The 26,061-nt window shown below is 39.6% G+C and overlaps 1 long non-coding RNA gene across 1 annotated transcript; it reads left to right on the forward strand.

Moving 5' to 3' along the window:
• Positions 1-273: 273 nt before the first annotated feature.
• LOC117244186 lies at positions 274-24,196 on the forward strand. Its single transcript, XR_004496786.1, has 3 exons — positions 274-446; positions 23,194-23,367; positions 23,645-24,196. It is a non-coding gene; the product is annotated as an uncharacterized LOC117244186 (long non-coding RNA).
• Positions 24,197-26,061: the final 1,865 nt, after the last annotated feature.

Genomic DNA, 26,061 nt, shown 5'->3' on the forward strand with positions numbered 1-26,061 from the left:
TGTCTGTACAAGGAAATTCTAAGAAGCATGGTGCAAGAATAAGTTAAACCAGGGAGGACATGTTCTTTCTAATAAATGCAAGTTACTTTTGGCTGGTCTTCACATCTCAGATTTACTGCTCAAATTACGCAATCATTGTATTGCCTTATCATGGGCTCATATGAAGCTGTGCTTACTCATGCTTGCAAAGCATTTAAAGATTAGAGAGCAGGGTCTGTAAAACCATAAAGAATACTTTGTTATCATTATTATTCAACCAGAGGAATAGGGAAATATGCTTTAAAAATGCTTCAGTTTGTTAGTTCATAACTATCTTTTAGCTGTTAAAAGCAAAAACCAGCAAGCTGCATGGTAGCAGGTTCAGACTTCATTCATCTCAGTGTAAGCCTATTTGTTTGCCTCTACCACAGGCGGTGATTACTTCTAACACTGCTTTTAATAAAAAGGTAAGTAGATGTAGAGGTGAAGGTAAGAAGTAGATGTAAAGTAAAAGCAAATTAATCTGGGACTCATCCTGAAACATCTGTCCCAAAATGTTACCCTCTAGCCTACATCCCAAGTTACTGTCCTTCTTCCTGCATAAGCTTTTGGGGTCTCATTAATGCACCAGGCAAGTCTATGCAGCAAAGGGCTGATAGAGATCCTGAGGTAGCTTTGAGGAAACTGACTTGTCTACATGGTACATTGCAATGCCATGCACGGATGCTAGCTTAGATCCCAGAGGCAATATAGCAAAGCACCCACACTAATTAGCCCTGCCCCTGAGGATGCTGCAGGAACGGAGCTAATTAGGTATGCTGAGAGGTACCTCTGTTAATTAGCCCAGGGAGAACAGAACAACACTAACAGAGCTTCCGATCACAGCATTAGCCCAGCGATCTCTATAGTGTACTTGGCTGTGCAGCATAGCTGAGCCCAAAGCTCTCTTGAGCACCATCCGAAGAATCTAAATACCTTCTTTCAAGCCAGTCTCACCATCTGACCCTGCTTTTGCAAGTATTCATAGCTGTGTTTTTCTCTTGATGGTAGGAAAGTTAAGTAAATAGATTCAAAAGAATGAAGGAAAAAAGCCAGTAAAAACCACACTACAATAATCCAGTGTTATTAAATTCAGCTACAGGTAGTAACATGCCTGTAGGGAAGCACTGGATATTCCTAACCCATCTTGATAAAAGGCATACTTTGGCTAGTGGTGCATGTTTTGCAAGCAGTGTATCTCTGAAGGTACTGTTAACTCAAGCCAACTCAGTCACAAACACAAGCTATGATATATTGAGTTGTAGCCATGCAAGATTTTCCATTACTAGTTCAGGGCTGCATGAAATCATTTAGGTGCAGGTACACACCTAGGAAAGGTGGGCAAGAGTTTTGTCCCCTTCCTTCTCCCCTGGTTGCACCATGCATTTGGACAGGGCTCTTCTGGCTGGCTCTCCTGCCTCCTGCCTGCAGCAGACCCCAGCTCACCAAGGATCACTGTCCGTACTGTGCACAGCGCACATAAGGCTCGAGCCAGCGCCAAGCACCGCGCACAGCTATGCCTCAGACTCCCAGGGTTGCTATACAACAGCACAGGGGTAAACAATGCTCTGTCTCCGCTACAGACAGCACACACAGGAAGACAGTGATGTGACTATCGTTAAGGGAACACTTCCAAATGCCTTTCCAACCACCATATCATCATAGGTACGCATAGAAATGCTGAGTTTACGCCTTCCAGAGAGAAAATGTGCGTGCTTTGTGCCATTCCAGGAGGAGGGTTTATGGTTCTTATTTTTGAAAAATGGAGCACAGTGATTTCCAATTACCTTCCAGGCATGTGTGTAGGGACACCCATTTCTTTCCTGTATGTTTCAGAAGAATGTAGATGGGTATACTTCTGAGTAGGACATAAGCCCTTAAGTCCCAGTTTGAGTTCTCGATAAAAATGTAAAAATGCATGGTGAAATTTTAAATCAGCTTCAAAACCTTATAACATGAAGCTGCTGGAACAATTGAGAAAGCCAAAACTTTTAAGTGGATATTAGTAAAACATAAATATCAGAGAAAGCAGAGGTTTCTTCAGAAATTAATGTGGTTGCAATAGAGATAATATTTAGGTTTCTTCTAAAGATTGCTACGTTTTAGATATATAAAAGCAAAAAAAATCTGGCTCTTATCTTTCAGGTTCCCCATAATTTTCTATTATGATATGAAGGTGGGGGAGGTGCATGTAATATATCTGAAAATCAGAGTTCAGTATTTAATATTTACTTCTTATCCTTTAGGAAAAAAAATCTTAAAGGTATGGTTTATGTAGCTTTATGATACTTGTCAAAATAATATGGTGTTCTATAACATTTACTAACGCAAACTGGGTTATCTCACACAACCTTGACTTAACAACGGGTTCTGGATGTATACCAGACACACAAGATGGTCATTAACTTGATATGATATGGGAAAGGTGTTGAAGTGATTAACTTATATAGTAGTAATAGTGGTTCTGTCTATGGACATTTTATCTTGCGTTTGAATGGCAAAAAAGATACTTTAACTTGCCTTGTCTCTGGGCAACTTTAGAGTGACCTAGAGACTTCTCAGTTTCAGAGTTCAAAATTGGCCCCTCCTTCTATACTTGGCCAATGCTTAGACCAAAGATGTAATACATCACAGTGTCTCACAGAGACCTAAAAAATAGAAGAGACTGAAATCCTAGGCAGGAGCATCCCATAACTCTATAAAAGTCAATGCTGTGTCCCAAAATAATGAAAATACCCCAACTCTGTTTCCAGCTGTATAAATAATTCAGATTTTCAGCTTTACTGCCAGAACTTGGCTAATACCCTTCAGTTTGTTTGTCCAGTTTTACATCTACCAATAACCATTTCCTCTACTTCTATCTATTCAAAACAAAACCTGAAGCACAAGGATTATCAACTCCCAAAACCTCTTGTGCACAGACAGATCCACAAGGTCTCTGTCAATGAACAACAGCTAATCTTCCATTCTCATTATACTGGCACATAAATCTTCTGAGTGACCAGGGAAACAAGAAGCCTGCTACCCTCATAACATTCCTTGCATGCCTGCTGAAGGCATTGTGTCTATACATCGCTCACGACTCCCAGAAACAGAGTTAAGAATAATTCAAGAGACATAAGAAGGACTAGGAGGGGAGGATAACCTACACGTAAACTTTGCCAAAACGTCCTCAAAACTTATTGCTTGAGGTGGTTATGAAAATAAAGAAAAAAGCCTGTAATGCTTATCAGTCTTATTTCTCAAAGGCTGAGTAGCCTTAGTATAGTTTTACAGGTCATTAAAAAAAAATAAAATTGTGGTTAATATTAGAGCTCATACTTTTATTCAGCTTGAGAGCCCTTCAAGATTTTCTAATGGAGGTGCTACATGGACAACAGTTTCGCTTTTTTTGAGGTACCCTGCACTGACCTCTTCCAATCATCCACAGAAACTAGAGGTACAGCTGACAGCAAGCTGACATTCCCAGAGCTACAAAGTCATCTGTGAGACAGAAAGGTCAGTCAAGTAGCCAGAAGTGTGTCTGGGGTGTAAACATGGTATTTTGCAAAAACAGCATGGTCCAGACTGCCTGACGTGTCCATACAGGCATGGCCAATGCCTTTTGTGCAAAAGGCATATATGTGCCATTTCATATGAAAAAGCATAAACATCTATCTGCCCTCCAAACTCCTAGAATTATAAATAGTTTGAGTGACAAATACTTCTGTCACAGTGTTCAGGATACCTTCAAAAGATATTCCCAGCACTGTATATGATTAACCAAAGCCTGGCAGAGTTCACCCTTATAAATATATCTTGGATAAGCCTGTTGATTTGAACAAGAATTTATGTGTCTGTGTCTAAAGGAAGAAGAGAAGAAACAGGAAGGTTGGTCATGTCAGTCACTTGAATAAATTTTTCAAGCTGAGTGGTAGAATTTAATATCTATGTTTTGACAGTAATAAGAGTATTGAATTCCTAAATGTTGTGTATTACATAGCACAACAGGTTTTATCACAGAAAAACTGAGTAGTCTTGATGAATGAAGTTTCACATAGGTTACTGTTGAAAAAAAATTAGACATTATTTGCATAGATTGCATTAAGTTGATTGTTTCCCACCCCTCCCAAGTATCTCAGTACCTTAGAAATAAATTATAGTCAGAGGGCTATTAAAATAAAATTTTAAAGAAGTCCTGAAGTAAATTTCAAACCACAAGACAAAGCAAGCAGTACTGTAGTCTATTTTCAGACGTCCTCAAAGTTATTCATATTTGAGTTGTCAAACAATCATACAACTCCCAGACATCTTTTCTTCCCCTGAAATCCTGTTATGGATTCTTCCACAGACAGATTAAATTATTTCTTCTTCAATATGTTAAGAAAGAAGAAAGAAGCAACCGTCCTTAAGTCACATGTGTTTCTCTTTAAGAAAAAGGGTCTCCACAGTTCAACAAGGCAAATAGTTCTCTGTAAATGAAGTCATGCTGAGATTTTTAAAGCACCTAGGATTAGCAAAGTAGTATTGGTAACAATGTCATTGTCACACAAGCTAGAAATACTGCTTCTCACCCTGTTTTTTAATTCCAGCCTTCCTGGGACAGTGTTTCAACCTGTACAAACCACATTCTTTGCTAAATTTACAACTGTGTTGAGAAACACGTCACTACAGTGAAGCACAAGGAAAGCTGTGCAAAATACTAAGGTTTTAAGTGCCCTTTCAAAAATATTTGTTGTCATTCTGACCCAAATGGAAGAAAAAGGGAGACGAAATATTTGCAATAGCAGCTTGCCTCAGTTGGTAGAGCCTGAATATGGGATTTTGCCTGGTTTATTTTAAGTCTGAGCAGCTAGCAGCTGGAGTATGTCCCACATGCTAACACTTGGAATTCCCCAGGGAGAAGGTTTGTTTCAAATGTACACGCCAGCCCTCCAAAGCTGGTTGTCTTTGCACTTTATTAGGTTTACGTACTCCATCCTTGCCTCAAGTTTCAATGGTAATGCACCTATTCTGAGCAAGTGAACATTCTTGCCAGCTTCATATGGACTGGTTTTGATTTAAATGCAATCTATGAACAATATCTACTTGCACACGCATACACACCCCAGGCAGATACTGAACAGACACAGCCTTGCAGACTTACACAGCAGCTGTGACAACAACTGATGTCACCTCCTTTGCAGAAGTTTCCACAAGCATCTTCCAAAGGCCAAGTTAAATGAGATAGAGCTTATCAGTTTCTTTAAAGTGCTCTGGATGAGACCAGTCCATGTGACCCCCTTCCTGGCCGCGGGGGTGTGGTATGTCACAGTTCCCCTATCAGCTGGCACATGGTGGTGGGAGATATGAGACAGCAGAAAAGTAGTAGTAACAACATCACCCAGACTGCCGAAGACAGAGAGAATACGCTGAGTAACTTCAGTGTGTGCTCACTTACTTTCTGAAAACAGGTGGAGGGTTTTCAGCCCTGACTTCTGCTTGCACATCCCACTCGGCACAGATGGGTGATTATGTTGCCAGCTATGCTTTGGAAAGGCTATGGTTCGTTAGCGTCATATTAACACCTTTAGCAGTGAGTTGCAATATTTTATTTTTTTTTTTTCTTCAAGAACTTTTCCCTTCTTTTGGATATTCTGTGACTAAAAAAGAAATTACTAGTAAGGATATTTTTCCAAAAGCAATTGCTTAAGATAAATTCCTTGCCTCTGTTTTTGCAACAGAAAGATTAGAAAATTTCAGAAAGTACCCTCAGTTTTGCTGCTAAAATTATTGAATGTTTCAGGTTTCCTTCACTGCCTTTAATTATTAATAAATGATCAGTTGTAAAGAGTTCATTTTTAAAACTTCTTGGAATGATTACTTTAATTCAAAATATCAAGTAGCTAATAACATAGTAACAGGAACAAATTCGTGATATTTGAAAAACATCTCAATACCTCCAATACTTGGTAGAACAAAAGGATTCCTTACTTGAAGTAATTTAAAAACACAGCCGTAGTATTGAACATCGTATTCAGCAGCTTGCAGTTTTCACCCCTGGGCTCACCCAGTTTCTCTACATGAGCCTATTAGCACAGAGGACAGCCTTAAGCTCTTACCCCAAGCTAGTTATCATATTTTGGTTAACAAATGTTGGTAATGCAACTTTTTTCTTTGTGAATGTGCCCTTTCAATTTCTGAATTCAAATTCTTGCACCAGCATAGTTACAGTCGCTCTAGATCACTTGGGCACGTCCCTTGTAAATCATGCTATTGGTGCAAGACCAACAGTTTCCAGAATACAGCAGTGCAACATAAAAATTCCGTGTCTAGAATAATAGTGAAATGTAGGTATACGGTGTATATATAAGTAATCAAGAATTTCTGGCAACAGTACCAAGATAAGCTGAAATTCAGTCTTCTGCTACATTCCCAAGCTCCTTCTCCTAGCCCTGCTACTGAGTGTGGAATGACAAAAGTTCGGGAATTTTAAATCAGATTTTTTTGCGGTTTGCACCAATCTTACTGCAATCTCACACCTGTTAAGAATCTCCCTGACTTGTCTAGCCAGTTCACATTGGATGAAAAAAGCTAGCTTGCCTTCACCCATTTCCTCTTTCAAAGTTAAGTATTTGCAGATAGAAAAATAACCTTTCTAGGGCACAGACAGCCTCTCTCTCTCAACTGTGGTGTACCCAGCTCGAAATTGTGGCTGGAACCTGGATGTTAATGTCACCTTAAATAATAATATTTTTTCAGGTGCTGGCCAGAGTTTTAAGAGATAGTTCCAGCAATGAGCATATCAGAGCAGCCAAGACACAGCTGCTCAAAACAGCAACGTGCAGTGGTTATATATGCAATGAAAAAAGGCCTCCTTCAAGGAAGCTATTGAAGACAGCTGCAGATCAGACCTCCTCAGGGTTCATTAGCTTTTTTCATCTTCTGTAAGCCAGCCCTGGGCATGACTTTAGAGGATGATTAAACCAAAAAATTTGTGTGTCATTGCACCTTCTCCAACTCCAGCTGCAACATTTTATTCATGAAAGCCCTAGGATCCAAGATCCAGGATAGAAGCCTTCCTATCTCTGTACTTCCTTGGCATGCTGGTTACAATTGCTGCTCCCACCACCACCTATGTCTGAACTGTGATTAACTGTGTTAAAGACCCTTAATTCTTGCTGGAATTGTATAAACAGACACATGGATTGACAGCCACCTAAAATCTCTGGTGAGCCCTGGACAGACAAAAGACCTTTCAGTATTCTCCCCAGCAAGTCTTTCACAAAGGTAGAGTGAATATTGTGCCCAAGTTCACTTCCTCTTTATGCTGTAGGGATGCTCTAAATGGTTCTGTTATGTGTAGGACAGATACATATTTATATGTAATTCAGACCATAGAGATGGTGAGATGCCAACTATGAATCAACAGAATTTACAAAGTTTTGCCAAAGGCACTCATAACTGTGAGTTGCACACATGGGTGCTTTAAGTGCTAAAAAAGGCCCTACTTTCTTCACACCTGAAATACGGGTCCATAGCCCTTACACCTACAGCATTCACAAGCCAGTGCATGGTAGGTAGCCCATGCACAGTGATTTTAAATTTGAAATGTAGACACATGACCTCAGATTCCACTCATAAAGGGCTATCTGTATGGCAATGTTTGAGACTTAGGTGTGCAAACATAGCAGAGGCACTAAGGGCTTATATGAAAAAATAATTATTCCATGTAGAAAGGAAGTTGGCTTGCTTTGAGCAAAGGTGTTAATAGACTAAACATTTTCCCCAACACCAGCCTGCTTACCTGAAAATATGAAAACATCTACTGATGCAGCACTGTATTTATTTGAGGTGGGTATCATATCCTACTCATGCTAAATGTCTTGCTGCATTTCAGACTAAGATAGTCATTAATGGGAATACCAGTTATAAGAGTCATTTAATGAAAAATAAACCCGGGACAACTGTGCTGCAATTTTAGTAATTTGGGGGCAGAGGCATGCAGATCATAGCTAAATTTAAAATTTAAGAGAGTAGCTTCAGGATAGACATCTTCCCCACTTCCACCAGGTTCAGGATAGTTTATAAGAGCTGGATCTTGAATGACAGTACCAAAACAGGGACTCAGCACAGAGAGGACTTGCTTCAGCTGAGAGATATGCCACAGTACAGATAAAACCATCAGCAACTAGAACAGTGGAAAGGGCAGAAAGACTACGAAGATCTATGATGGAAAAGGTATTTAGATCCCTCTCAAGGGCAGCATTATTTTGTTACCTAAACAAGGTTTCTTCTTCTCCCCATCTCCAGTATATTTCAATTGCAGTCAATGGTAACTCCCAAGCAGTGGCAAAAATGACAATACTTGCATAGATATGGCATTATTAAATTAAGCACAGGACCACTGGTTGCTCTAGCTGTGCCTGAGTAATGTTTCCCCAGCCACTCTTCTCCTTCCATTAGCAGAAAATTATTTTCTCTGCCAGCATAAGCCTGCACCTAAGTAGGCTCCTAACCCTATCAAAACTAGCCAGGCCTGAAAATTGGGAAGACAAAAACCTACAGAAAGTGTTTAAACTAAGCCAGACCCTTCTGAGGGAACCAGTCACTATGCCTATATATACCTATAGGCTGGGTGGGATCCCAGGAACACTGAGGGTGTGGGACAATTTTCTCACCTTCTTTCCTTCCAGCTGGAAATGAAATAGGAACAAGCTAGAAATCACTTCATCAACAGCAATACAAATTTGTCTAGGAGAGAAAAAAGTGCTGTTGATGCGAAGTGGGCAACAATGACCAAGAACTCTTGTTCTCCCAGCAAATCTCTAGTACCTGGGGGGATGCAGGACTAGCATGGATGGGCAAGACCTAAAACTCTGCGTGTCCTTCCTTGCAGTTTAAATATATAGATGCTGCTTCTTCCTTCTGAAGTTCTTTTGGATATGCTTTGAGTAGGACTAGGAAAGGATAAGCTTTGTTGTCTCAGATTGGATACACCCTTCCTTACTTTTTTTTTCCAGCCTAAAGGGGTTTAGATAAGGGGTAGTTTCTAAGGTCATTGGAAAGAAGACAAAGCTTCTAGGACACTCAATGGAAGATGTGGCTTGCCAGCTGCTAATCTGTGTGGCAGAGGCTCCCTGGACATCCACACCTCAGTGGAAACCCTCCCATAACTCTTTTTCTCAGGACACCATTTTCCCTAGTGTTAGCATCACTGCAATAAAACTAAGATATGATATAAGATCCAAATTAGATAAGGAAAAAAAAGGGGACTTACAGCATCTACCCCTAACTATGCAACTCTTACCTCTGCTTCTATTAATTGATCCATCTGCTTCTCAGAACTGGAATTGTCTGCACTCAAGGGAGGACCTTTCTTTTGCTCTAGGCACTCTTAGGGGGACATTTATATCCTCTAAAATAAGGAAGTTGCAAGGCTTCTTTATGGAGATGCACAACACAATTGCTCACCAAGTCCAAGGCAGATTTTTCCAGGCCATTTCATAAGATGTTGGAGTGCTAACACGTGGTATGCATGAGCACCTTTTATATATATCACACACACCTACTTGCCTGGAAGCAAATCAATAACTCCCTACACCAAAGCTTGCATTTGTTTGCTCTTATTAGAGGTGGAATGGTGCTTGAGGGCGGGCCATAGGCATTCCATTACTTAGGATCAGTGCCGGAGCAAAATAGAAAGCTGCTAAAAATAAGCAACATTTGCTCATTGGTATAAATAACAAAAGCAAGAGAGAAAGAAAAACAGAAAGACAAGATGAAAATTAAAACTGGCCCCAGACCAGGCCTTGCAGAATAACCAGTCACCTCCTCATTGCCAATTTTCTCACCATCTCCACTATGGGCAAGGTACTTTCTACTGCCAAGCGCCCTCAGCGTCTTTCCTGAGAGGACCATCACTTGCAGATTCACAGTGGGCCTGAGCATAGGCGACAGCTCCCACAGCACCTCACAAAATACCACTGTGATCCCTGTGGTAGCTTGTGAAGTATTTGTTTTATCTCTACTCTGTCTATTAAGGGTATTACGGAGGGGGTGGGAAAGGGAAAAAGCTGCACTTCCATAAGGCTATCATCATTTAAAACTTTATCCTCTCTTTATTAAAATAGAAATAACTTTTGGATTCCAATTTTTCTAACAGACTTCCTGAGCAAATAAGTCCCAGAGCACCCTTGGCTGCCTATTTTTAAGTACAAAGGTTGAGAAAGCTAAGCCTTATCTATACTTGGAGGAAAATAAGAAGACCAAGCTAATTAAAAATTCAAAGCAGAGTATACTTCTGGTTACTTTTCCTTTTACTGTCTCATTAATAAAAAGGAATAACAATTGGAAACGAGTTCCCAAAGTAGCACACTCAATCTTTCCGTCTATTTAATGTATTCTATAGTAATAAAGTGCGCACACAACACAAACCTATTAGCCCTACAATTAAACAAATAATGGCATTAACAACTCCCACCCACCGCCTTAAGCAGGTTTAGCTGGGAGAGCAGAAGCAGCTGTCTCTGTCCTGTGCCTCTGCCAGAGGTCACCATCCTGCAGCAGGATCAGCTGATCCTCCTGGATAAACTCCTGAGCAAGTGTAGTGTACAGGCTGCAGCATGATCATAAACCACCTCCAATTTCAGTTTACTCTGGCAGTAACCTCCTACAAAAATAAGGGAGGAAACCTAAGGCTGGTAACTGTTTCATCTCTTAGTATCAGTTAAATCCACCTTTGATTATATTTCAAAGCCCCAAAAAACAGAATAGTCAAGAGGTTTATAATAATGCTCTAGGTTGCCATGAATTAACATGAATTCTTGTACTGAAAAAGCATAACTATTGAAATACACTGCTAAAATAAGAGCTAACAGAGTTCCTTTAAAGTTTATCTGGGCATGTGTAGACTTTGAACATTTTCAAGTTTAGCTAGCTCTATGAAATTAAGCTATTTTCAAACCTAGGACTAGGACAAGATTGGGTATCTCCATATGGCCCCCAAGAATGTTGCACTATCCAAGCTATCATAGCTACCACATGAAATCTCAAACAGTAAAGACGAGAGAAGGACAAGGTACCGACTCAAGTGAGAGGTATTTTTTCCACGTCAGACCAACAGATGATTGACTCAGAAGCTATCAATGTCTTTTTGGCATCCAAAGTGGAGACACACATACTTACAGTGGACTTGCTTACTGGTAATTATAGAGAAAACAGCAGGTGGTTACAGTTAAGTTTCTGGTGCACAGATTTCACACTGTCAGATTCACACGAAACAGAGAAAGATGTCAGTTTTGAGTAATGGTGTGAATGAGGAGAGTGCTAAACTGTGGATATACCTTGAAAGCAGGAAAATAATACAAAGGGAATGCCATGGTCTCCATAGCGCAGGGAGTGTGTGCAACAGAAGATTTAAAAATGAGAGCAAGATTCTTTATGCTTTGTCTAGAGAGTTAGGTAAGGCATTTGAGGCTGGGAGGTGTGGAAGACCAGAACAATGAAGAACTTTCAAAAGGAGAATGATTTGTGATAACTGGAAGGGGTTTGTTTTACAATGCTCGAACCTCATTTACATAGCTGCAATATCACAGAAGTCAGCGTATAGGTGAATCACACTGAGAAGGGAGGATCTCCTCCTGTGGCTTCCACGCTTGTCCCAGCCCCCTACACATGATTTGCACTGACACAGCTCCAGGTAGCCCCAAGACAACAAACCCTGACACAACCATCGTGTGCACCCTTCTCATGCCACCTTTCCAAACATCACAGGCAAGCCCTGTTCCTCTCAGTCACATTTGTAACTCTGGGCACTTCGTGCAGCTAAGGCAAACCAGGAGCAGGTATATCTGTACAGACACAAGCAGGATCTGGTGTCTATCATGTAAATCCTGCCTGAAGTCATCCTCTAAACTTTCCATGCTACATTTCCAAGACCATCTTATTTAAATGAATACTGAGAGTATAAGAGAAGAGGAGAGGGAGTAGAATAAGGCTGGCACACGTGGCAAGGGCAGACATGGAGCCAGCCAGCTCCCTCAGGACAGGGGAGGCAGCCCTGCTCACAGTGTGCTGGAAACCACTCTGCCAGCTATTCGTGTCACAGGCCACTCCTGAAGCCACTCTCCCAGCTATTCCTGTCACAGGCCACTCTGCAGAGCCCCTGCCAGCCTCTGGGGGAGGGCACAGGCACATGATAAGGATAAGCAGGAGCTGAAACGAGATGGCACCAAATTAATTTCCCTCTGCATGACCTATGCAGTAGATTTTCTGGCATCTCAATAAGCACAAAGAGAAACCCACTGGAGTAAGCAGAGCCCTGCGTCAGCAAAACACCATCTCTCACATGAAACACTCTTGCTGGCAGAGCTGTGAAGGTGAGGATTACTCACTGTTTCCAACACCGTAACACATGTTTAAGAGATAATTATGAAGGGAGAGGGAGAGTATTCATCTCACTTTCCTTTCTTCTTTCTTTAACATAATTTAGAATGTACCATTTACCCCCCAGAAAAATCAGTTCGGAGAGAGGGAGTCCACTAATTTATTACCAGGCAGCATTTCTGCTATGGAACACACTGTGAATCATCACAAGCATCAAGAAAGTAAAAACTGAACAAGAAAAAGATTTATCCTCAGCTAGCCTAATGCAAATAGTTCAATCAATCGAGCAAAGAAAAATAAATCTTGATGGTTGCATTCACTTAAGAATTAAGGAAAAGACATTTAAAAATCAAGGTCACCAAATCTGACCTTCTGTATTGTCCAGCCAATGAAATTTCCTCCACTTATATTTTTATCCACAGCTTTTACTTGCTGCAAGTTTTTATTAAATATTCCAGCAAACAAGAGGAAATAGCAAAACCAGAAAGTAGGCAGGCCAGTCTTTTTCAGGGACAGTGGAAACTAATTCAGAAAAGTGGGTCAAAGGAAATGCTGAAAGATACAAATCCATCCTACAGTTTAACTAAAGTCAGAAAGTACATAAAGTACTAATCTACACACAGTTATCATAGCACTTAGTAGATAGCTCAAATTTGCCATGAAAATTAATAGACAGAAAGTAGAACAGTCACCCAATATGGGCAAATAGGCCAGCATTTCGGACTCAGGAAAAGACTATATTAATAAAGTAATTAATAAAAGTTAATAAAATAATCAATGAACCAATTAATAAAATAATATAGTGGTGAGCACATGTATTTGCCACAGATCATGCAAGTCCCCATTTTGAGTAGAAACCCATTTTCTGTTTGTCCACTCAAGGTGGACAACATGCTAAAGAATGGTTAGTTACCCTGACAGAGGTAACCATAGGTAGGGTGGGAGGGGGCTGGAGGGCAGGAGAAGCTCCAGTGACCAACCATTGGCTTTTAGGTAAGGTTAATGGTGGCTCTAGTTGCATTACAAGGGAGAAAAGCACTGGAAGCATCTCTCCCTCACAGCAGGATTAAGAGAGATTGTAAACAACAGGGAGCTATGCATCTGCATAGGCTTCAGAGAGAAAAAAGCAGCTAAACCAGGAGAAAAGAGAAGTAAGAGTGTGGTACCATAAAGAAGTAGGGGAAGAGGGTCAAGAGTGCAGAGCAGGGGTTGCCTAGTCCAGGAAAGTGTCTCTGGGAGAGGTTCTCGGTGGCTACAAGCATTGCCTCCTACAGTCAGGGGGGCTGCTTTGAGCCAGGCTCTCCTGGGAGCTCTGTGAGCAGCAGGAGGTGCACTCCAGAGGTGGGGTCACTCGGTCCAGCTTGGCCACTTGGTCCAGCTCTGTGGTGCTCCACGGCCACTTCTTACACCAGCTTTCTCCCTCACAGCAAATTTCATCAAGAAAACGTTTATAGAAAATAAAACCTTTGAAGGGAAACCACAAATATTGAGGAGGGTTGTCAGCAGCCATGAGACCTGTGTCCCAGTTTGTAACTACAAATGCAAAGTAAACGAGACACGATTTGGCAATGCTGTGAAGAGGCTGTCCCTCTGAAAGTCCAAACTTTCGCTCCCTTTCAGGCCATGCTATGCCTCCTATTTTATTTCAAACAGCTAACAGACAGAGAAATCTATGATGTAAGCTAGTAACTACATAAAATTAGCTCTAGCCATCTGTGAATTCATTTGCTGTATTTGCTCTCCTTTGCTGAAACATAAAATTTGGTACTAGTCAGCATATTTCACTACATTTAAGATTATCATAACACAGGCAAAGGCAGGAAGAAAATATCACGAATGCAAAATGTGAAAAAAAATCCAGCCTAGGGACAATCATGTCAGCAGAGAAATTCAGTGTAGCTGAACTACTGTACTACTTTAGTGCCACTTCTATTTTCTAATTCTAGTCTAGCATTTCTAATTTAAAAAAAAAATAATAAAAAAATTATTATTTTCTCTGTGGAGGTTAAAATAAGAAAATGAAAAAAACACCCATGAAACTGACCATTCTTCACAATGATTTGTGGTATTAGACTTTTCCTGCAAGCTTTAAGTACCTCTATATGATTAACAGAAAAATAAACACCACTTGCCAAATAAATCTGCACTAATCTAATCTAACAGCATCTAACCACTCTACATGTTTCCCTATTGTTATACCCCTATGGAATGACTTTGCCAGCCCTCCCCTAAACCCATTGCTTCCTGTACCTCCTGCATCTCAAAGGCATGTAAATGAATCCTTAACAGTTTTTCCCCTTCTTTGACACATACAACTTACTTTTTTTTTAACTGGCTAGAAACAAACAGATTGTCTTTATTTACATTGTGATAGTCTCCAAAGGCTCCATCCAGCACAGAGGTTAAGAGCAAAGAACCAATCATTAAAGCAGGACCAGATTTCAAGCAGCAGCAATTGATGCGTGGAGCTTAACACTGGGAAAATTTCAGACATGAATACACAGAAAACAGAAAATTGATCACTGCACTCCAGCAGCACTGCAAGTTATAGTTTAGTTTAAGTTATAGTTAGTTTTAAACTAGTTTCCTTCACTAAATTTTTTGGTATTTCATCTATGGGAATGTATTTCCTTTTAAGTTGGGTTTCTAACCTTTATGTTGCTATAAAACCTGGTTTCCAACACTTCTGTCAATGTCTGTGAGCTATTGTGATAACCAGGAACAACCCTTACTCCCAGCCATCTTAAATCTATCAGCAAGTCAAGAGTTATTAGAACAAAACCAAAAAAACATGCAGCCAATTGGCAGTATGGTTTCTTGATTTAGATAAGATTAAAAAAATTAAAAAGTCAAGGGCAGCATTTTCAAACATAAAAGTAAACCATAGGCCTCTAAGTTTTTACTGGGATAGTCTAATTTAAACCCCAACCCTCTTTAGGAATCCATTTCAGTTAAAGAGAATCATTTTAGTTTAATAAGTTTAAGTCTCAGGCAACATACCTATGAAGCAGGCTGCAAACTTAGCAGCAGAGCACAGCACATAGTTCCAAGAGGACTGTACAACTCAGGAAATTACACTGTTGGCCGAGACATCCTTGTGTCCCCCTGCAATGCAATTGCTCTGAGCAAGCACAGGAAAGGGTTCATTTTTGCCAGTCTTGAGAGCACTGTCTCTGTCTAAACTTACTGCAATAATCAGGCTACACCCCTTACCTTGCTGTACAAAGCACATACCTACGTCTGCCTGAATAACCACCGAGTCACTTCTTCCTGGCTGTGTGATAAAGCTTCTGAAAATGCATCACTTCAGGACAGAATAAAAAACAAGGCTGGCTCTGGCATAAACAAACTGCCCCTCCTCATCTCCACATCATCACACTTGCCTCTAAAAGGTGATGGTCAAAACAGCAAGAGCTGTCAAGGGTTAGTTTTTCCATGGGGTTTACCTAGTGGGAATCTTTAAGAAAATAAACGCAGGCTTCAGGTGAGGATGCCAAACAGTGTCAGTGATGTTAGGCAGGGGTCACTGAGGTGCCCTTTTCACACTTAAAAAATTTTAAGCTTGCATTTGTATTGAAGGAGGGAGAAGGTAGGACATTTACAGCTGAAAGAAGAGTTTAATTCTAAATTTTGAGGGCAGGAGATGCCTACCAGGTGAATAAGAAAGACCTCTCCTCTTCTGTAACCAATCAAAACAGATATTTCAGGAAGAGTGGGAAGATGTTCTCCTGAACCACCTGTAAATTTCCAAACATACTTAGGCTGAGCTTTAATCAGATGGCCAGCAGGGACAATCATCCCTGTCTTGCAAACAATTCACTGTGTGACCTTAAATAAATCACTTGCATTTGGTCAGCACTAGAGCAGAAGAAAGTTTTCTGCTTCTTTTCTTTTCATGTATAGAAGCATTGCAGGGGGACAGGGAACAGAGCTCATACTGCATTATTTATAGGGAATCTTCACTTTCTTAGTTTTGGGTAGAGATTTTTAAATCCACCATAAAGACCACTACAAACAAGGTAGAAAGGGGGATTTTCAATTGTACCTGGTGACAATCCAAAATAACAAAAAATATATGAGAAAAGACTTGAAGAAAAGCTTTCATTAGAGAAAATTAGGGATTGTCATAACTCAGAAAGAATAGAAACAGTCATCCACAAGCTTGACAGAACATGTAATGTTCCTCTCCCTTGCCTTTGAAGGTCACCTTTATTCTTGATGAGATTCTCTCTCTACATAAGGCATGAGCAAGCAAAAACACTAACGTGTCTGCCGAGCTTTTGTACCAAACTATTTCCCATGAGGTTCCCTGGATTCTCTTCCCTCTTATCAGCTATTGATACTTCTCTCATGTCCAGAAACCAATAAATTTAGATCAACAGGATGGGGATGTGTCTAACTTGACCTAACTAGCTAAAGATGAGTCCGCCTGTAGGTTTGCTTTTAGGTACTGCTGCTTCAACTAGGCAGTACCAAGGGTGGATTAAATAAAAAAACAAATAAAAACAAACCAATCTGGGTGAAGTGCAAGGTACACCTGGATCACAAAATTAAATTTTTGTGGATTTTCTGGGGCCTCTTTCCCTGCACCCCCAGTCTGTGCTCCTCAGGTGCTGTCCTCATGCCCCACAGACAAGCATGAACTGCAGTACAAAGCACAGCTGGCAGCTAATTTGGATCTAGCCATTTCACACTTGCAAGCCAGGGATTCAAAGCCAAATACCAGGGCCCCCTCCTACTTTCCAACACAGAAACAATTTAAAACAGATCTAACACCTATGTAGTACTGATTTGGTTATCTTCAAAATCCCCATTGTTCTGTTTAAAGAGCATATCCTCCTAGAATAGCCTTCTTTTGATAAACAACTCCTTCTGCATGTCAGCCAAACAACAGTTTTGCTCTTTATCACAAGTGGACCAGCAGCAGAAACAGTGTGCGGCGAAGTGGGGGAGGAGGGAGTTTTAGCTGAAAATAGAGTTCATTGTCAGCTGGACTTTAGACTCAGGTTTTTAAATAGGTTTTGGAATGTGGATATGAAGCAGTTAAAAGAACTCTACCTCCAGCCCTTAAAGGAAAAAAAAAACCTTCATTCACACACTTAAAAATCATAGCAGAACCTTAGATAACAGGGTCATTTGTGTGTTGTACACAAAAGTTTCTTGTATAAGAAGGTAAAAACATTCAGGAAAAGAACATTAGTTCCTCAGGAAACAAACAAACAAACAAACATTCTTAAATAGAAACACGCAACACCAAATAACCCATTACAAAAAAAAAAGTTTTAAAAAACACATTATGAAATTCACATACTTTTTAGAACCAACAAAAACAGATACATAATTTTAAATGGTTGTATAGGCGAGAGATTTTTGTGTCTTGTACACAGTTAGTGGAAAACAAAGGTGTTACAAATTATTGGCATTTTCTTATGTTCCAGATATGGAGAAATGTGGCTCTTTGTGAAGTATTTATTTTATGAAAAATATCCACTCTTTTCAGTAATGTATAATTGCATTATTCTTCAATGACATTATGTAGTTAGATTGTATATTTTGCTTCAAATATCTCCTCAGCATAGCTGAAAATAGCTTTATTTCTTCAGTTCCCAGGATACACATGCATGTAATATGCACAGTTTAAAATCTGCCACAAAAGCAAACCAAAAAGTCTTATTTCGTGTGTTCTGTGAAGAGAAAGCTATCCTAAGAAAGCTGATTGTCTAAAAGACGACACGACTGACTTTAGTAATCATCAACATGTATGGGAAATGGAAAAATTTGAGAAGATGTACACCTAAACATAAAAAGTAATTATCAGAGCAAAACAGCCCGGAAACCACGCAGCTCCTGCAAAGTCCATTTGCTTTGTTAGCAGCTACATGAAATGATCTCGTAGTTAGAGGCAGTATTCCTACCAAAGTTTTATGTTAAAAAACACTCTTAGGTCCACAGGCTGCCAGAGAAAGCCCATCACTTTGCTCTAGAATGTTTGCTGAAAAGCTGTAAGTGGCCGAAGCAACACGAACTCCAGCATCCTGAGCAGATCTATCTGCTGCCGGGGGGCTGAGGCCAGGCCTCGGATAAGGCGGCTGGCTTTGGAAAACATCGGCGCTCCGTGCCTGGTCCCTGGGCTGGCCACAGACAGAGCATCTGGGCAACGTTAACTGTGGCACTGTGTAAACACGGGCTGAGCCGTGATAGAGCCGAACACAGGCAACAAAGTGACCCTGGAACACTGCTTCCCTCTGTTCTGCCCGTAATCCAACCCCTAGCCAAATGCTGTGCCTGTGCAAATGAGCTCTGGAAGCAGTTAAAGAAGTGTTTACAGCACAGTTTGCAAAAGATAAGGAGACAAGATGCTCTTCAAAAGTCAGGGAAATCTGTCTGAGCATAAGCTTTTTTTTCTCCTGTCCAACCAAGGGCCACAGATACCTTAAACCAACTTCAGCCAGAAATTCGTGCTGATTTTTTGGGCAAATTTCCAGCATCTAGCAAGACTGGCTAGCAAAGTCTTTGTCCACTATCATATGGCAAAGCTCACTACTGGCAAAAGAGGTGACAGAAGTTATAAAAAAATCTTATATAAAAGGCAGTAAACTTCCCAGATCCTGCCATTACCATTTAAATAAGCCAACCAGCCTTTATGCAGGCACATATACACAAATCATCAAATGAGATGGGAAAAACTTGGAATATAATTGTTGTGCAATTGAAAGGGAGGAATTTGTGTTGATTCTCTTTTTACTAACAAGATCTTCTGCATCTTGGTTGTACAACATTCCATCAATTGTATTTTCTAAAGAAACACAAGTCAATTCCATTCATTCAAGGTTCCTGTACTCAGAAATGAGAGGCAGCAAGGATTTACAATTGTTAAACTGATCTTCCTCCCATTTGTGACCATCTAACTTCCTTGTAACAACTACAGTAATTGCTGCTACAAAAGAACAGCTGTTTTAAATGCATTTTGGCTAGCGTTTGTTACAGTTGGGAAGGTTGAATGGTGGAGGATGACCTTTTCCTGTGACCAGTCTCCAGAAGTTCTGCCTGGACTGCTGACAAGCACTCAGCCATAAAATGAAAGCCTACTCTGTGCATCTCAGTGAAAAATCCACAAGTTATAAAATTAATCAAGGGAAAATAAGTAACTTTTACAACAATGCTTCACACTCGTAAAAACCTAGAAATCTTCTATTAAAATAAGGACAGTTATGTTTATCGTACATTCAACAGCAAGAAAAGAGATACAAACTATCTACTCTTGCAGAGACTTTGTTTTCATAAGTCTGGAGGTTGGGACGGGAATTTTTTTGCTTGGTATTTGGTTGTTGTTTGGTTGGGTTTTTTTTAACTGAAATAACCTATGTTCAAATAAAGCATATGGTTGTTTTCCTTGTAAAGAAAGATAAACAGTTTTCATCTTTTAAATTCATCTTTAAGTTAAAGAAGCTTAGAGGCAAAAAAAAATTGCCGTTGTACTGCAGACAGGAAAACATACACATAGCCATAACATAGCAATTACTTATTGCTAGAATAAATAATAGATGCAGACATATCATTGAGGAAAAATGTGTTCTGGCATTAAAATGAGAGATGAAAATTAGCAGCAAGCTAAAGGTGGAACATAAGTCCAGTTTTGGACCTAGGGTTCTATCAACATGCTCTAAATATTCAGAATACAAGTTCAGGATCCTCAAGAGTACTGTGAGGAGAACCTAGGTTCATTTCAAAGCCACAGAACAACTCCTTTAAGAAAACCAAATTACATGTAGAACTGTAGAGGTCCATCAGATAGCACAGGGGGTTACAGCAAAAAGAGTCCCCTGTTCTCAATGCTGCTTGGTACAGTTTCTACAAAATAAACATTTTTCTCCTATTTCCCTTACTTTTCCTTTTAATAAATTTACAAATGCTTATGAAAAGAAAACATGAGCTTGCATCTGGTTTGTCTGTGGTGCTATTTGTTGCTATATGGAGACTACTTGGAGAAGGTGACGAGTGGTAAGTTGGTGAAAGATATTAGTAGAGAAACAGACAAATTGCTCTCAATGTTATGCTCAACCCTTTAGTGCTCACATCTTGTTTCCCCCCTCTTCTCTGGGAGGCCTAAGCAGAGGATAATGATTACATTGCCCTGCACAAGCTGCTTTCCCTCCAAAGCATTAGCAAATGTCTCCCTTTTACTTCCATGAGCAGAGTGTATATGATTATTTTTGGGAGCAGGGGGGAGCAACTCACTGAAATGCTATATTTTTTTTCCTTATTTACTCATTTAGCAGAACTGAATAACATCCTGTAATAAGAAGGACGATTTGCATGTTCAGCACAAGTCAAACACCATCAAATGTATTTCTTCCTGAAAGTGCAGGTAGAGAATGAAGATATTTAAAGGAAAAACACTGCCCCTGATGCCCACTGAGCAGCAAGCTGAAGCATGCAAACCACTAAGTGCCCACTGTAAAGATAAAAATTCATTGAATGCAAAGAGCACCCCTTCAAGAGCCTTTAATAAAGAAAAAAAAAGGCCACATAAAAATGATCTGCAGTTTCCCAATGAACACATCAATTTACTTAATTAAACATTACTTTCAAAGCTGCAGTCACAAAAGCCCTTGTCCCCTGCAAGTTGCAGTAAGAAAGATACATTGAACAAGGGTGTCAGCTGAATACTAGCATTGATGTTAATGCCAACTGTCCAAAGCCTTGCCAAGTTGCTGACGTTTCAAGCAAGGACTCCCTCATTTTCAGCTCTTTTTAAAGCTTTGTCAAAGTACGGGAAGTCTAGAAGCCAAATTCTGCACATTTTGCAGAGACATACAAGACCTTATGTTTTCAAACAGGAGAAGATCCATCCAACGTCCTGGTGTTTTTTTAACAGAAATAATTTGAAAGTTATTTTCATTGCTGACTACCATATCTTGATCCCACATTTCATTACATTCAAGCTCATTTGTGAGTTTATATTTTGACTCAGATTAACAATAAAAACCGAAGAAAGTATTTTTTCACCAAAAACACTAGTCATCCTCTGAACTGAATTTCCAGCATTTAAATCACTATAGCTTTACATCTACCTTTTTTCCTTGGTTTCTCATTTCAGCACAGGATGTGGAAAATCAGATGCATTCCATTAAGTATTTCTGTAGTTTTGCCCACACCCTCAATTAACTTCAGTTTACTGATTTTTAGGAGAAGAAATAATTGCTGTAGTCTTTTTCTCCAAAACAAAGTAAGTTTCAAAAAATACTATCACTCTACAACTCTTTGGCATCAGGACTGAAAGGTAAGACCACACAAAGAGCAGTGAGAACAGTGAAGACAAACCTTTTTTTTTTCCCTTTCCTGCTCCACTTTCTCCTTTTTCACTTTCAGTGATAGAGACATAAAAAGCAGGAACAGGATTTGACACTGGGAGCAATGCAGGACATCTATGGAACCTATTCTGTTACCTTACTCTTAAGTTCAGGCTTAATATCACCTTCCACTCCTCTAAAACTGAAATTGCATTGATGGCATTTCTTGTAGGTGGGGGCCTTAGCCCAGACTCTTGGTGAGGTCAGTCTTCATAGTCTGGGCTAAGACTTCATAGTCTTCGTAGACTTTTAAGGTGAGATGCATAAATAATCAGTCACAGACACTGCCTAATCACTCTTAGTTGTCAGCTTCATTTCAGAAGCAACTGCATTTAATTCTGACATGCAGCTAAGCTTCACATCTTCTCAGACTTTAGTGAATAGAATTTTGGTGTTTTCCCTTTGACATTCTCAAAATTTGCTCTTGCACTCTCATTCTGTCCAAAGTCATGTGAACAGAGAGTATACACAAAGTAGAAAGCTTTGCCCTTCTGAAGTTGTATTCAAGGCTCTTCCTTTCCCTCTTTTTATTTTTTAAGAAATATTTAGTTAGTTGTAACTTAAGATCTTATACCAGACAAGTGACCTTATTATTTGCTTGGGCACGAGTAACATTATTTTATACTGTAAGCTCTAACCCATATTTGGAAATTTATATTTTAAGACACATCACTTGCAACTTTTTAAAGAAAATAGGAGTAGTGACCTCCCAAAAATCATGATGTGTCAAGACTGTTTTATAGTCAATTATATTTTAGTTTAACACAAACATTTACTATGTCCAGTAATAACCCAGCATTAATAAAAGGGAGTTTAAAAAAACCCCAAATGTAGTCCAAAATTCCTATGACAAAAGCACATTGAAACACATTTAAAACAATATTTCCACTTATTGAAGTAGGAGCTTATCCTCATAGTCTTAATATCTGTCTTGGAGTTAGTTTTTTAAGCAAAGGTAGGGACTTCAATTCTGAGTGTTTAATCTAAATGCTATGTCAGGATTGAAACAAATGTCACTGTGGTATATAGGGCATAGGAGGGGAAAGGAAAAAAAAATCTGTTACTCTTCAGACAGGCTGTCTTCACAAGGAGTAGAGAGTGCTGAGCACCTCACAAGCCTGGGTTCTGCATTTTAATGAAATTACAAAAGTCATTTTGCTCAGAATACAAAAAACAGTAACTGAATGTCTTCATGATTCCCTAGTGCATAACTTGCACATTGCATGTTCCTTCCATTGCTTTGTCCAGGCCTCCAAAGCCTCAGAGAGATTGTTGCACCATTTCTTGAGGCATTTGTCCCAATATTTCAATGGCAAACTGAATAAGAGGCAAAGAATAAAAGAGACTATAACAGCAGAGGGTGATTCTTTCTGTTGTGTAACATCACAGCTTGAAATTACAATGAAATCAGTCATACAGGAAAAAAAAGCAAACTTATAAATCACACTGCATATAAAAATGTTTCATATTTTTAAAGTACTCCTCATATGCCAGTGAACTCATGAGCCTGTTTCAAGTGACTCCCATGATGAAACTTTGCCTAGAGAGCCAAAGCAGCTGGATGAACAAACGTGGGAATGAAGGACCAAGTGTTAAGTCTTTGAACTTAAAGATGTGAGCCTGGAGCCATCAGCAGTCTGAGCATAATCTGGTAGGTATATTGGGGTCTCTTTACTGCTGTGTTTTTGCCACCTTCCTGCGATGATGACTAACATCTGATACATTATTTTACAATGAGAAACAGAAATCATTATATCCTGATATAATAATATCCGGATTGCCCAGCTAACATACCTACAGCTCAAATCATGTTTTTGCATCTAGAGTTCCATTTTTTGCCAAAAACTAAGAGACCATTTCTATGTTTCTCTTTTACAAGCAGTTTTTCCATACGTCATCAAATCTGCTTTTTTTTTTTTTTCTCTGAGATCTACATACAGCTCTACAGATCCTCTCATCTGGTACTGCACCATTTATTCAGTCCTGGAAAACTGCCCTTTACTGTGCACTGAAACAAAGAAAGACTAATAGTGTTTATTCAGTATAGTGCCATTGGTCACTATAACTTACTTAGAGTATTCATGTGCTCCAAGCACCGTTCACGTGCAATCCAGCTGCTCTGTGCAACATGCTGGAAGGCCGCAGCTAACTGCACAGTTGTGGAGAAGGAATGCAGTGACTCAGGACAAAAGCCCAGCTCTCCCAGAAAATGCTGTGTGCTCTTGAATGTTTACACAGAGCAGGTAAACCTTTTCTACTTGGCTGCTTCCAAGGACCATCAGATGGCCTCATGACAAGGCAGAGGCCAGAATTTTGGTTTTCTTCAGCCAAAAGGTAAAAAAGGCCTGACTCAACCACTGGTCCAGGTCCTGAAATGCCAAGGAGTCTGTAGGTTTTTTTCAAACCTAAAACCAAGAGGCTTTCAAGAAGCACTGGTGTCTTCACACACACTTTAAAAACAACAAGGGAAAACCCCTAGCTCTTTCAATATAAACTGCTCTTGTGAGCTCTGCATTGGGCTATGGCTTTTCATTCATCCTTCTTGTTTCTATCAAGTGAGGATGACTAATGTGCTATTGTGATGCGCTTTTCTCAGAAATGTGGCCAATTGAGGCTGCTTGCACTAGTTCCATGGATGTTTAGCATTAAAAAGGAGTGCTCAGGCAGGCAATGGGTAAGTCATTACACCCCTCTTTAAAACAACAGGCTCTATGCATAAGCCATGCTATCATGCAAATCTCTCATGCACAGAATGATGAACTGTTCTCCTCCAGTGTCAGGAGGACTTCACTAGTCATCCCATGTGTCCCATAGCTGTAAAAGTGGCAGTACTTGAGCCCCACAGGAAGCACAGGGTTTGTCTACAGCAGCTTATGGAGGCTGGTGTCATTCTTCAACCCTCCCTCTGCCCTACCAGGTTCTTACAGTTTGGCCAAGAAGTCCAGATGGGACAACGGTCTTCAAAATCATTCATCCTATGCCAAGAAACGCTCTTCCAGCTCAGAACAACTTAACCAAACCTGGGAAGGAATGTAACACTTTATGACACGAAACCAATATATATGCTATATATGACCTCAACATGAAACCACTGACTTCAGTGGGGTCACGGTTTTATTCCTCACCACTAAAGAACTGCTGAATATTCATTTTAATCCCTAAGATACAAAGACCAAATAATGTGTCAGAGCACAGTTGGTAAGGAAGACTGTTTTGCTATAGGACTACTTCAAATAAGTAATTTCAGATAACAATTCCTTTAAAAGCAGACTCTCAAGTTATAACCATTATAATCAATTATACCATGTTTCTGGCTATCATGTATGAGACCATGTATGAGGCTTTACATAGACTCTGCTTCAACAACCTTTACTAAATTTAAATGTTTAAATGTTTCAGTTTGAACAAGGTATTGATTTCCCTAGGCTGAATCCTGGCAATATTTATTTTTGACAGAAAATTGTAACTGGTTTCAATTTTTTAAGCCATTCAGTTCAGCCCAGAATAATGACTTTTCTGGAATACAAAATATGAAAACATATTTTTAAGATGGCTGGCTATCTTAAAATCCGGTCAGTTTATTCAGCTGATGGTGTATGTAGGTCAGTAGAATTCACAGCAGCACTGGTCTCCTTTCACATTTCAAGGCCTACAATTTTCATTTTTTTCTAGCAAAAGAACCCTTGTCTTTCCAATTTCTATTGGAGAAGACTTGCATTTTCAAACTCAGCTCTAAAACTGGGCAAGTCAATGCAGCAAGAGACTCCTTACTTTTGACTGTGACATTCACATGGGGCTACAGTTATCTGCACAAAAAGGTTATTAAAAGAGCATTTTTGAATAGCAATACTAGATATTCTTACATACTTTGCTCAGCCACAGTAAATACAATCACTTTATTCATATCTTTGTGGAAAGACAACACATATTCATGCCTTATTATCCTAAACATCCTTTGAGCGTGCTTATCATCATTCACTGTGTGATTTAAAAAAAGAAAACTTTCTTACCCTAACTGTAAGGATGAAATGCTTCTCTGAATCATGTCATTAAATGATATATGCCTCCATCTTATAAAGATCAAGTAGACTTATTCTCCAGGCCCAAAGCAGTCATATTAAAGACTTGAAAATATACTATTATGTCACAATGTTTTGAAAATCATGGTCTTCAAAACAGTTGGCATCTAGATGTGTTTCTCAGAAAATTTCAGTATCTTTTAAATAACAGAAACAAAAGCTAGAACCCAATTCCAAACACAGAACTAAATTTGTTCCTCCATTCTAGAAATTTCCATTTGATATTTCACACTCGATGTAGACCAAGATTCTTTTCTCACAGAAGA

Source organism: Parus major, chromosome 3 (assembly GCF_001522545.3).
Source record: "Parus major isolate Abel chromosome 3, Parus_major1.1, whole genome shotgun sequence".
NCBI classification, from domain to species: Eukaryota; Metazoa; Chordata; class Aves; order Passeriformes; family Paridae; genus Parus; species Parus major.